Source organism: Belonocnema kinseyi, chromosome 6 (genome assembly GCF_010883055.1).
Source record: "Belonocnema kinseyi isolate 2016_QV_RU_SX_M_011 chromosome 6, B_treatae_v1, whole genome shotgun sequence".
NCBI classification, from domain to species: Eukaryota; Metazoa; Arthropoda; class Insecta; order Hymenoptera; family Cynipidae; genus Belonocnema; species Belonocnema kinseyi.
The window spans coordinates 144425105-144436021 of record NC_046662.1 but is presented as its reverse complement, the minus strand read 5'-3'; the positions used below and the strand labels follow the sequence as shown (position 1 = coordinate 144436021).

The 10917-nt window shown below is 23.9% G+C and overlaps 1 pseudogene; it reads right to left on the bottom strand.

The window, feature by feature from the left end:
* Positions 1-5393: 5393 nt before the first annotated feature.
* The window catches only part of LOC117175633, a 15829-nt pseudogene continuing 10305 nt past the window's right edge, over positions 5394-10917 (bottom strand).

Sequence of the window (10917 nt, the reverse complement as noted above, 5' to 3'; positions counted from 1 at the left end):
AGATTACATTTTATAATTATAAGAATTGTTTTTATTTTAAGTAAAGAAATTATTCTTATTGAATGATTAATTTATTCAATTAGTTCTTGTAATATTTAGTTTATTATTTTTATTGTTGGAATCATATTAATATTTATGAGAGTAGTGATATTTATTTCTTCACTAGTAATATTACATAGAAAAGAATATATAATTATTGATTTTAAAAAATATATTTTATTATAATTTAATATTATTTGGTATTTCTATAATTTTAATAATTATTATGCCTAATATTATCATAATTATTTTAGCATAAGATGGGTTAGGACTGATTTCTTATTGTTTAATTATTTATTATCAAAGTATATATTCTTATAATTCAGGAATATTAACACTATTAATTAATCGAATTGGAGATGTAATATTATTAATTATTATTATTATATAATATTATTATATAATATTGTGTAATAATAATATTATTAATATTATTAAATATTATCAATGATAAGTTTTATAATAATAAATTTAGGATCTTAAAACTGATTATTTTTTATATTTTATGATAAATTATTTATTTTTATATTTTAAATTATAATTATAACAAAAAGTACTCTAAATCCATTTTCTATATGATTACCGGTAGCAATAGCTGCCACAACACCAGTATCACCATTAGTTCATTCACTAACATTAGTAACAGCTGGAATTTATTTATTAATTTGATTTAATAATCTTTTTTTTTTTTAGTAATATAAATTTAATAATTATATATTGGATTAATTACCATTCTAATTACAAGATTGAATGCTTTAATAGAATTTGATTTTTAAAAAATTATTGCTTTTCCTAATTTAAGTCAATTAGGTTTTATAATATCAATGTCATTATTGAATTTAACAAATTATGTTTTATTTTATTTCATTTCTCATGCTATATGTAAATCTTTATTATTTTTATGTTCAGGGGTTATAATTCATTCTATAAACCGAATTCATGACATTTGTCTTATAGGAGCATTAATTAATTAATTTCCTGTAGTAATTATATACTTTCATTTTTCTAATTTATCTTCATGTGGAAATCCTTTTTCATCGGGATTTTATTCGAAAGATTTATAATACGAAATAAGATTGAATTTAAATTTAAATAAAAATATTTATTATTTTATGTATCTCTGTATTATATTAACAATAATATACACTACTCATTAAGGATAAACTTTGACTTTTTTATTATAAATATATCAATATTTATATAATTTATTATAAGAATTATGTTTGGATCAATAATTAAGTGATTATTATTTCCTTCATTAAATTTATCAATTATTAATAATTTAAAATTTAATTTAATTTATATATGATAATATTATTAAGATTAAGAATTATTTTATTAATAAAACATATTAATTTTATATACAAAAAAATTTTTAATTAACTAATTATTATTTTAAGAATATTTTTTTAAATTAAAATTAACCATAAATAATAATTTAAAATTATATAAATTTAGAACATTATTATTTATTTTAAATTAAGTAAGTTGAAATGATTTTTATAGAAAAATGCTTAGAATATTTTTAATAAATCAAATTAATTTGTTATTCATTAATTTATATGTTAATAAATTTATAGTAATAATTTTAATATTTATATGCTTACATTTAATTTTTTATATTATTATTTAACATTTATATAGTTAATTATGACAACATTATAATTTCATTATAAAAATAATTTAATTTAATTTATGAATAAAAAATAAACTTATAATCATTTTAATGAACCTTGTTTTCATTCATAATATAAACCAATAATTAAAATAAATATAATAATTTAAAAAGTATTTTTTTAATGAAAATTTCTTAATCTTAAAAATTTAACAATTGGAAAATTAAAGAAATTTCTACATCAAAAATTAAAAGAATAATACCAATTTAAAAAAATATATAGAAAAGGTAAACGTAATAATGAAAAATTATCACACCCACATTCAAAAGAAGTTAATTTACTCCATATTAAAAAAATTTTTTCTGAATAAAAAAATTTAATAATAATAATAATATTTTGATTATAATTTATAATAAATAAATAATAAATAAAATACATTTTATATTACGATTTAAAAAATTTTTTTTGGAAGTAAAATGTAATTTATACACAATATAAAATTAATAATTTAATCAATAAATTACTCTAAAAACAATCATTCAAATTACATCAAAAAAATGTCAATATCAAGAAACAGCTTCAAATCCAAAATGATGAAATGAAGATGTATGATTATAATATATTCGAATAAATATTAATAATAAAAATAATCTTCTAATAATTGCATGTCATCCATGATATCCTGTACTTATAAAAAATAATGAACCATAAACAGAATCTCTTAAAGAAAATGAAGATTTATTATATTCATATGATTGAATTAAAGAAAATAATATTCCTAATAAAATTGTCAATAGTAGACCAATTAATCTTTTACATTTATTTCTGAATAATAAACAATGATGTGATCGAGTTATTGTTACTCCAGATGATAATAGAAAAATTGTATTTAATAAAGGAATTTCATAAGGATTAAATTGATTAATAATTTTAGGAGGCCATAATCTGCTAATTTTTACATTTGGAGATAAAGCTGAATGAAAATAAGATCAAAAATAAGAAATAAAAAATAATAATTCTGAAGGAATAAATAAAAATATTCCTATACTTGATAATTTTCATGTTTTTGAAGTATGTCACCCTTGAAATGTCCTCACAATTTTACATCTCGTCATCATTGAAATGAAATAATTTATATAATTAAATATTTTAATTCTACCAATTATTGTAATACATAATCTTAATTAAATTAGAATTGGCCAAGGTCTTCTTGCAACAATATGATAAGGATGATTATAATATTATATTTTCATTAATAGAATTATTTTTAGAAGAATATAAAGATCTGAAAATAGAAAATACGTAAGCTTAAATGAAAGAAACAGCGACTTCTAATACTACTAATAAAGATTGAATTAAAATTACAAAAATATTTAAAATTAAACCTAAATTACTTATTGACTGCCTAATTAACGTTATTAATAAATACCCAGCAATAATATTTGCTGATAATCGAATTGCTAATGTTAAAGGACGAATCATATTTCTAACTGATTCAATTATTCCCATAAAAGGTATTAAAATACGAGGTGTGTTCAAAAAGTAAGGTGACCTTTCAATTTTCGTGGGCTACGTACATTCAAATTTTAAATTTTTTGTTTTGTTTTGTTGGTACACTCGTCAAGATCATATGTTCACACTTTTGACTATATAGCTCGTGTTGTTTTTCTGGCAGAGGCATAAAAGGTTAGAAGGGTTTGGTGTGCTCGGCGATTTTCTTCTTTCGAAAAAAATGGATCAAAGAGTTTCCATTAAATTTTGTGTGAAAAATGGAACCCAGTGCTCTGAAACTCTTGAAATGTTGATAGTTGCATACGGTGAGTCTACTCTGAGTAAGAAAAATGTGTATGAGTGGTACAAGCTGTTCCAAGAAGGCCAAGAGGATGTCGAAGACGAACCTCGCCCTGGACGTCCCAGCACGTCAACAACAGATGAAAACGTTCAAGGAGTGGAAGAAATGGTGTTGAAAAATCGCCGAATTATCATCAGAGAAGTTGCTGAAGATGTTGGCATATTGGTTGGCTCATGCCATGCTATCTTTTCGGACGTTTTGGGCATGAGACGTGTGTCAGCGAAATTTGTTCCAAAACTGCTTAATTTTGATCAAAAGATCCATCGCATGACCATCACTCAGGAGATGTTGAATGAAGTCAATAATGATCCTGATTTTTTCAAAAGGGTTATAACTGGGGATGAATCGTGGGTATTCTACTGAAGAGACCCATAAAAGAATATCGATTTTCAACGATTGAAGAGATAAAAACTGCATCGCTGAAATAACTCAAGGCTATACCACAAAATCATTATCAGAAGTGTTTTGATGATTGGAAAAAGCGTTGGCACTAGTGTATTATATCTGAGGGGGGTAACTTTGAAGGCGAAAACATAAATTTTGAGGAGTATATGAATATTTTTTCAGAAAACCATAAATTCACCTTATTTTTCGTATATGGTGTTCCTTGTGGAGTTGAATGAACAAATATATGAAGAGAATTTTTAATTCACCGAAATAATATATAAGCAAGTCACAAATTATTTGATAATGATATTGAAAGAACTATATGTCTTGTAGAAATAAAAATTTTAGGAAATAAACTAATAAAATTATTTAAAATAACAAAAATAAAAAAATATTGAAATATTAATAAATGATAAAAATTAAAAATTTTATTTAATGAAATTTTTATTTCTTTCATAATAAATTCCGATAAATAATTTAATAAAACAAAATATTTAGAATGTCTAAATCAAAATAATCTTGGTAAAAATATTATAAAATATAATATTTTTAATCAATTTAATGAAAAGTTTATTCTTGTACAAAGATCAAAAACGGAAAATAGATTTCTTATCATTTAAATTTAAATTTTATATAATTTAAATTGTTAGTAAACATTTTATTATTTAAAAAATTTTTATAATTAAAAAATATAAATTATTATTTATTAAAATAAATAAAATTGTAAAATGACATAATAAAAGTAATCAATTTATTGGTTTTATTCGAGAAATAAAAAGATATTAAAATAAATTAATATTTTTACTATTACATATTAATGTTATAAAATTAAATTTTTTTGTCATTAGAAGTATTTATATTTATTTTATTATACTATAAATGATTGAAAAGATCACTACTTTAAATTAAGATATCCAATTTAATGATTTTTAAATTGAATTAATTAAATTTTTTAATATTTTTAAATTACTTGATTCAATTACAATTGGTATAAGTCTATGGTTAGCTCCACAAATTTCTAAACATTGACCAAAAAATAAACCTGGTGGATCAATAAATAAATTCAACTGATTAATTCGTCCTGGCATTCCATTAACTTTAATTCCTATTGAAGGAACTGTAAATGAATGAATTACATCATCATACCTAACTAATATAAGAATTTGTTTTATTGGTAAAACTAAACGATGAATTAAAATAATTTTTATATAATATTAATCGATAAGAAGCAACCCTTTCTTGAATAATATAAATTAATAAAAAATTATAATTAAAGATAATAATTAACCAATTGATGAAATTGAATTTCATAATAAATATGAATCAGTGTAATCAGAATATCGTCGAGGTATACTTCTCAATCCTAAAAAATGTTGAGGGAAAAATGTTAAATTTACTCCAATGAATATTCAATAAAATTGAAATTTTAATTATTTTGAATTTAATGTCATTCCTGTAATTAAAGGATATCCATGAATTATACCTCCAATAATTCCAAACTATACAGCTCCCATTGATAAAAAATCATGAAAATGAGCTAATAGATAATAATTATCATGTATAACAATATCAATTGATGAATTAGCTAATGTTACTTCAGTTATTCCACCAATAGAAAATAAGAAAATAAATCCTAAAGATCATATAATAGATAAATTAAAATTAATTTTAGATCCATATATTGTTGCTAATCATCTAAAAATCTTAATACCTGTAGGAATTGCAATAATTATTGTTACTGAAGTATAATAAGCTCGAGTATCAATATCTATTCCTACAGTAAATATATGATGACCTCAAACAATAAATTTTAATATACCAATAGAAATTATTGCATACATTATACCTAAAGATCCAAATGTATTTTCTTCCCCACATTCTATATAAATTATACGTGAAATTATTATAAATGCTGGTAAAATTTAATTATAGACTTCTGGATGACCAAAAAATCAAAATAAATCTGGATATAAAACAGGATCTCCTACTGCTATTGGTTCAAAAAATGAAGAATTCATATTGCAATCAAATAATAATATTGTAATAGCTCCAGCTAATATAGGTAAAGATAACAAGAATAAAATTGGTGTTAAAAAAATAGGTCATAAAAATAAAGGAATTTGATCTATTTCTATTAAATCAGGTCGTATATTTAAAATTTTAGTAATAAAATTAATTGACCCTAAAATTGAAGAAATTCCAGTTAAATATAAAGAATAAATAGTTAATTTAACAGAAATTCCTGGATGTCCTAAATTTGAAGATAAAGAAGGATAAACCATTCATCCAGTACCTGTCCCTTGATTTACTAATATACCAGCTTGTAATAAAAATAAAGAAGGAATTAAAAGTCAATATCTTATATTATTTAATCGGGGAAAAGCTATATCAAGAGCTGCTAATATGAAAAGAACTAAATAATTTTCAAATCCTCCTACTATAATAGGTATAACCATAAAAAAATTATTGCAAAAGCATGTGCAGTTACAATTGAATTATAAATTTGGTAAAATTGTAAATGTATACCCGATTCTATTCAAATAATTATTCTTAAAGCTGAAACAATTATTCCTGATCAAATTCGAAATATGAAATATAATATTTCAATATCTTTATGATTAGTTGAATATAATCATTTTAAAAAATTTTATTTATTATTTTTATTTGAATAATAATATTTTCTTTTCATTGTGAATGAAAATTATTTTTAAACTAAAAATTATATAATTATAAAAAGTATTATGTCTGATGAAAGTAATAAATTGTAAATTTATTTAAGAATATAGTAAGTATTCTATTACTAATTATAAATTTTAATATTTTAATATTTTAATTTTTATATCATTGATATTAATTAGAATTTTTTTATGAACAAATACAAATTCCTTAACATTTTTTAAAATAAGAATTGAAATTAATATAATATCATTTATTCCTATAATTTTATTTTTAAATAAAATTTTTTAATGATTTATCAATAAAGTATTTTTTAATTCAAAGTTTAAGATCTTAATTAATATTATTTTTTATATTAAATTTATTAAATAAATTTATTAATGTATTATTTTTATTAATTTTAATATCTTTGTCGATAAAATTAGGATTTTTTCCTTTTAATTATTGGTATTTAAATATATGTAATAATTTATTTTGAAATTATTGTTTATTAATAATAACAATTCAAAATTTTTTACCCTTTTTAATAATGAATTATTTACTCAAATTAATCAATTTTAATAATTATTTAAATTTAAGTAATATTGATTATATTATTATGGAGTGGAAGCTTCTAATGTGTCCCCTTCAGGGTTTACATTTTTCTTTCACCTTCTTCCCTATTCCTTTACACACCCTCACATACTTACTTGGTAGTGGAAGGGGGACCTGCAGTTTAAGGTGGGTTCCGAACCACCAAGAGCAACAGTTTTAAGTACTTAGAGAAAGATTTTTCTCCAGAGGTACCGGTCCCACGACTCTCCAGAGATGAACAACTCCGTTGCTAGGCTAGTGTTCACCGCATGGGCCGCCTACGCTTTAGCCCCCACGACCACGCCCCACTCTAATTATATTATTAATTTAATAATTATTATAATATCTTTAATAAGAATTAGTTTACTTAATTCATTAAATTCAATTAAATAATTATACGTATGTCTTCTATTAATCACATAAGATGAATATTATTAATTTTAATAATTAATAAAATAATATTTATTTTTCATTTTTAATTTATTTTACAGTTTTGTTCAATTTAATCAATTTATTAATATATAATAAAATTAATTTTTTGAACAATTTAATTTTATTAAATAATTTTTTATTCAAATTTATATTATTTTTCTTAATAATATGTAAAATAAGATTACCTCCTTTCATAACGTTTTTTATAAAAAGATTTACGGTCTATTATTTTATTAAATATAATTTCATATTTTCCTCTTATTTTTTGTTAGTAATTACAGTAATTATATATTCTTATTATCTAAAATTATCTATAACTTCTATAATCTTTTTAAATAATAATTTAATTGAATATAATTTTTTTGTTATAAAATTTATATTTCTAAATCTTCTAATAATTACAATATATTACTGAATCTTTAATAATTTCTTATATTTAAGTGTTAAAGCACTAAAATCTTTAAAGTTTTAGGTAATAAAAATATTTTTATTAGATATAAAAAAGAAAATCTTGTTTCTATTATTAGATTATGAATCTAAGAGATTTATTAACTTATTTTTAATAATTTTAAGTTAATAAAAACTATTAAAGTTCAAAGTTAAAATTATAAATTATTTTATCAATTATTTATAAAAAAATTCTAATATGACAGAATAGTGTAATGAATTTAAAATTCAAAAATAAAATTTAATCATTCTTGGCTAAAGAAAGAATGCGGCATGTGCTAGGGATACATGAAGGTAGGGAATGAGATAGGGCCCGAGCACTTCCTGGTCATAGCTATACTAAAAAGAGACGTCAGTTAGCGCTGCACAGGGAGAAAGAAAATAGGGTGTGTAAGAAATACGAAAATGCGACTCTGGGTGGTAGATAAATTAAAAAAGTTTAAACAAAAGATGAAAAAGGAGTGGCTTAGGTATGAAAAAGAGGAGGGAATAGACTCGTTAATTGGAAGGTTGAAGGGTCGATTGAGAAGATAAAGGATGAACAGGGTACTAATGAAGAAAGAGTAAATGGAGAAAGGGGGAAATAAAGAAGGAGGAGTACAAAGCAGAAGTAGAAAAAGCGATCAAAGAAGGTAGGGTGTGGGATGTAATAAATAGTGATAGAGGGGAAAGTAAGGGCATTAACGAAGAAATAGAAATAGAGGAATGGACGGATTATTTTAAGGTTCTATTAGGGGGAGAACAAAATAAGATCAAAGAGGAAAAGTGTAGGATAGTCCAAGGAGAAATGGAGGAAGGGAACGAGATAACAAGAGAAGAAGTGATTGAGGCAATAAATAGGCTAAAAAGAAACAAGGCGACAGAAGAAGATGGGATGTAGAACGAAGCGATGAAGTATGGAGGAGAAGGGATTAGGGATGGAATGTGGAAGATCTGAAACAAGGTCTGGAAAGGGGAAGGTTAGCCGGAAGAGTGTATGATGGGACTGGTCGTACAGCTTGTCAATAAAGGGAAAGTAAATAAGGTAGAGGAATACAGAGCGATCACTCTCATGTCAGTCGGCTATAAAATATATGCAGAAATCTTAAGAAGAATGTTGGGGAGTCAGGTAGAACAGAAAAAAAGTATCCCACATAATCAGACGGGATTTAGAAAAGGCGTGGGAACTATAGACAATATCTACGTACTTGAATACTTAATTAAGCGAAATTTGGGAAGAAATAAAGGGAAACTAGTCGCTTAGTTCGTAGATTTCAAAGCAGCGTTTGACTCAGTGAACAGAAAAGTGCTATGGCAGGTAATGAAAGAGAGAGGTGTAGAGGAAAAGCTGGTGGAGAGGATAAAGGAAATTTTTACTGAAACCAGGATTAGGGTGAAAATAGGAAAGAAAAAAGGCAAGTTTTCTGAACTGGCAGAGGTGTAAGGCAAGGGTGCCCTTTGAATCTGTAACTATTTAATATCCTTCTGACAGACTTAGAGGAGAAGCTACAGAAGAAAGGGAAAGGAGAAACGGTTCTTAATAATAGCAAACAATACACTCTACATACGCGGACGATGTAGTTCTGTTAGCAGATGATGAGAAAGGGATGCACCTTATGATGAGAATCTTCGAAAAATATGCAGGAGCAAAATACCTGATGGTGAATGTAGATAAAACAAAGGTGATGTGCTTCAGAAATAGAAAGAGCAAAATAAATTTCGTTTGGAAGCTGAAAGGACAAAAAGTGGAAATTGTGGAGTTCTGTTACCTAGGTTTTTGGTTTGAGTCAGAATGGGGAAATGAGCTACAGGTGAGGAAAAGAATTGAGCGTGCGGGTAAAGTAATGGGCCAAGTATGTAGTATATCTAAGAGAAGATTTGAGAACGATAGGGAAATGAGGGTCTGGTTGTTTGATGCGGATGCTTGGGCGGTGTTGTGTTATGGTGTGGAGATCTAGGGATAAAAGGAACATAGGGAAGTAGAGAGGATGTCTGAGAGATTTTTAAGTTCGATAATAGGGGTAGCTGGATTTGCCCAGGATACATACTAAGAGAAGAGTTAGGACGAGAAAATATGGTCACTGGACAAATTGAGATGGCCTGGAGGTTTGAAGAGAAGCTAAAAAGGTGAGAAGTAAGCAGGATAGCACAAGCATGTTTGTGAGAAAATCGAAACAATGAAGCGAGAGGCAATTTGGGAAATACAAAGTGGGAAGAAGATAGGAGAAAAATGAGAAGGGTTTGTAATATACGAGAAGGGGTTATGGAGTGTGACGACATAGAGTTAGAGCTATTAGTTAAACAAGGAGAAGAGAGATGGACAAAGATAATAGATTCGAGGTACAATAGATGGTATATGAAGGTCAAAGGGTTGAAAGAATCAGAATATGTCTGAATAAAGGATTATTATGATATAATAAATTGCGTAACTAATATTAAAATTCCTATCATTATTTAAATAATTATATTAATTATTATGACAGATAAATGTATTAATTTTAGAAATTAAATACATATAATTTTATATTGTATTAATAATATATTAAAATAAGTAAAACTATAAGCATTTAGAGATACAATTAAATTATTTTTAATTAAAAATGCAAATTATATATTTTATCTATTATCACTAATTTTCATAATAATATTAATACTGATGATAAGATTAATTATACCAAATTATTATATTTCATATTATATAAATGAAAATTTATTATTAATATTATTATGCTTTTAAGCTTAGGAGTTTATATAATAATAAGAGGATGATCTTCTAATTCAATATATTCAATATTAGTTGCTATCCGTCTAATTGCTCAAACTATTTCGTATGAAGTTAGGATAATTTTAATTATTTTAAGAAATTTATTATTTATCACAAGATTTAATTTTATATCTATATTAAATTAACAATAT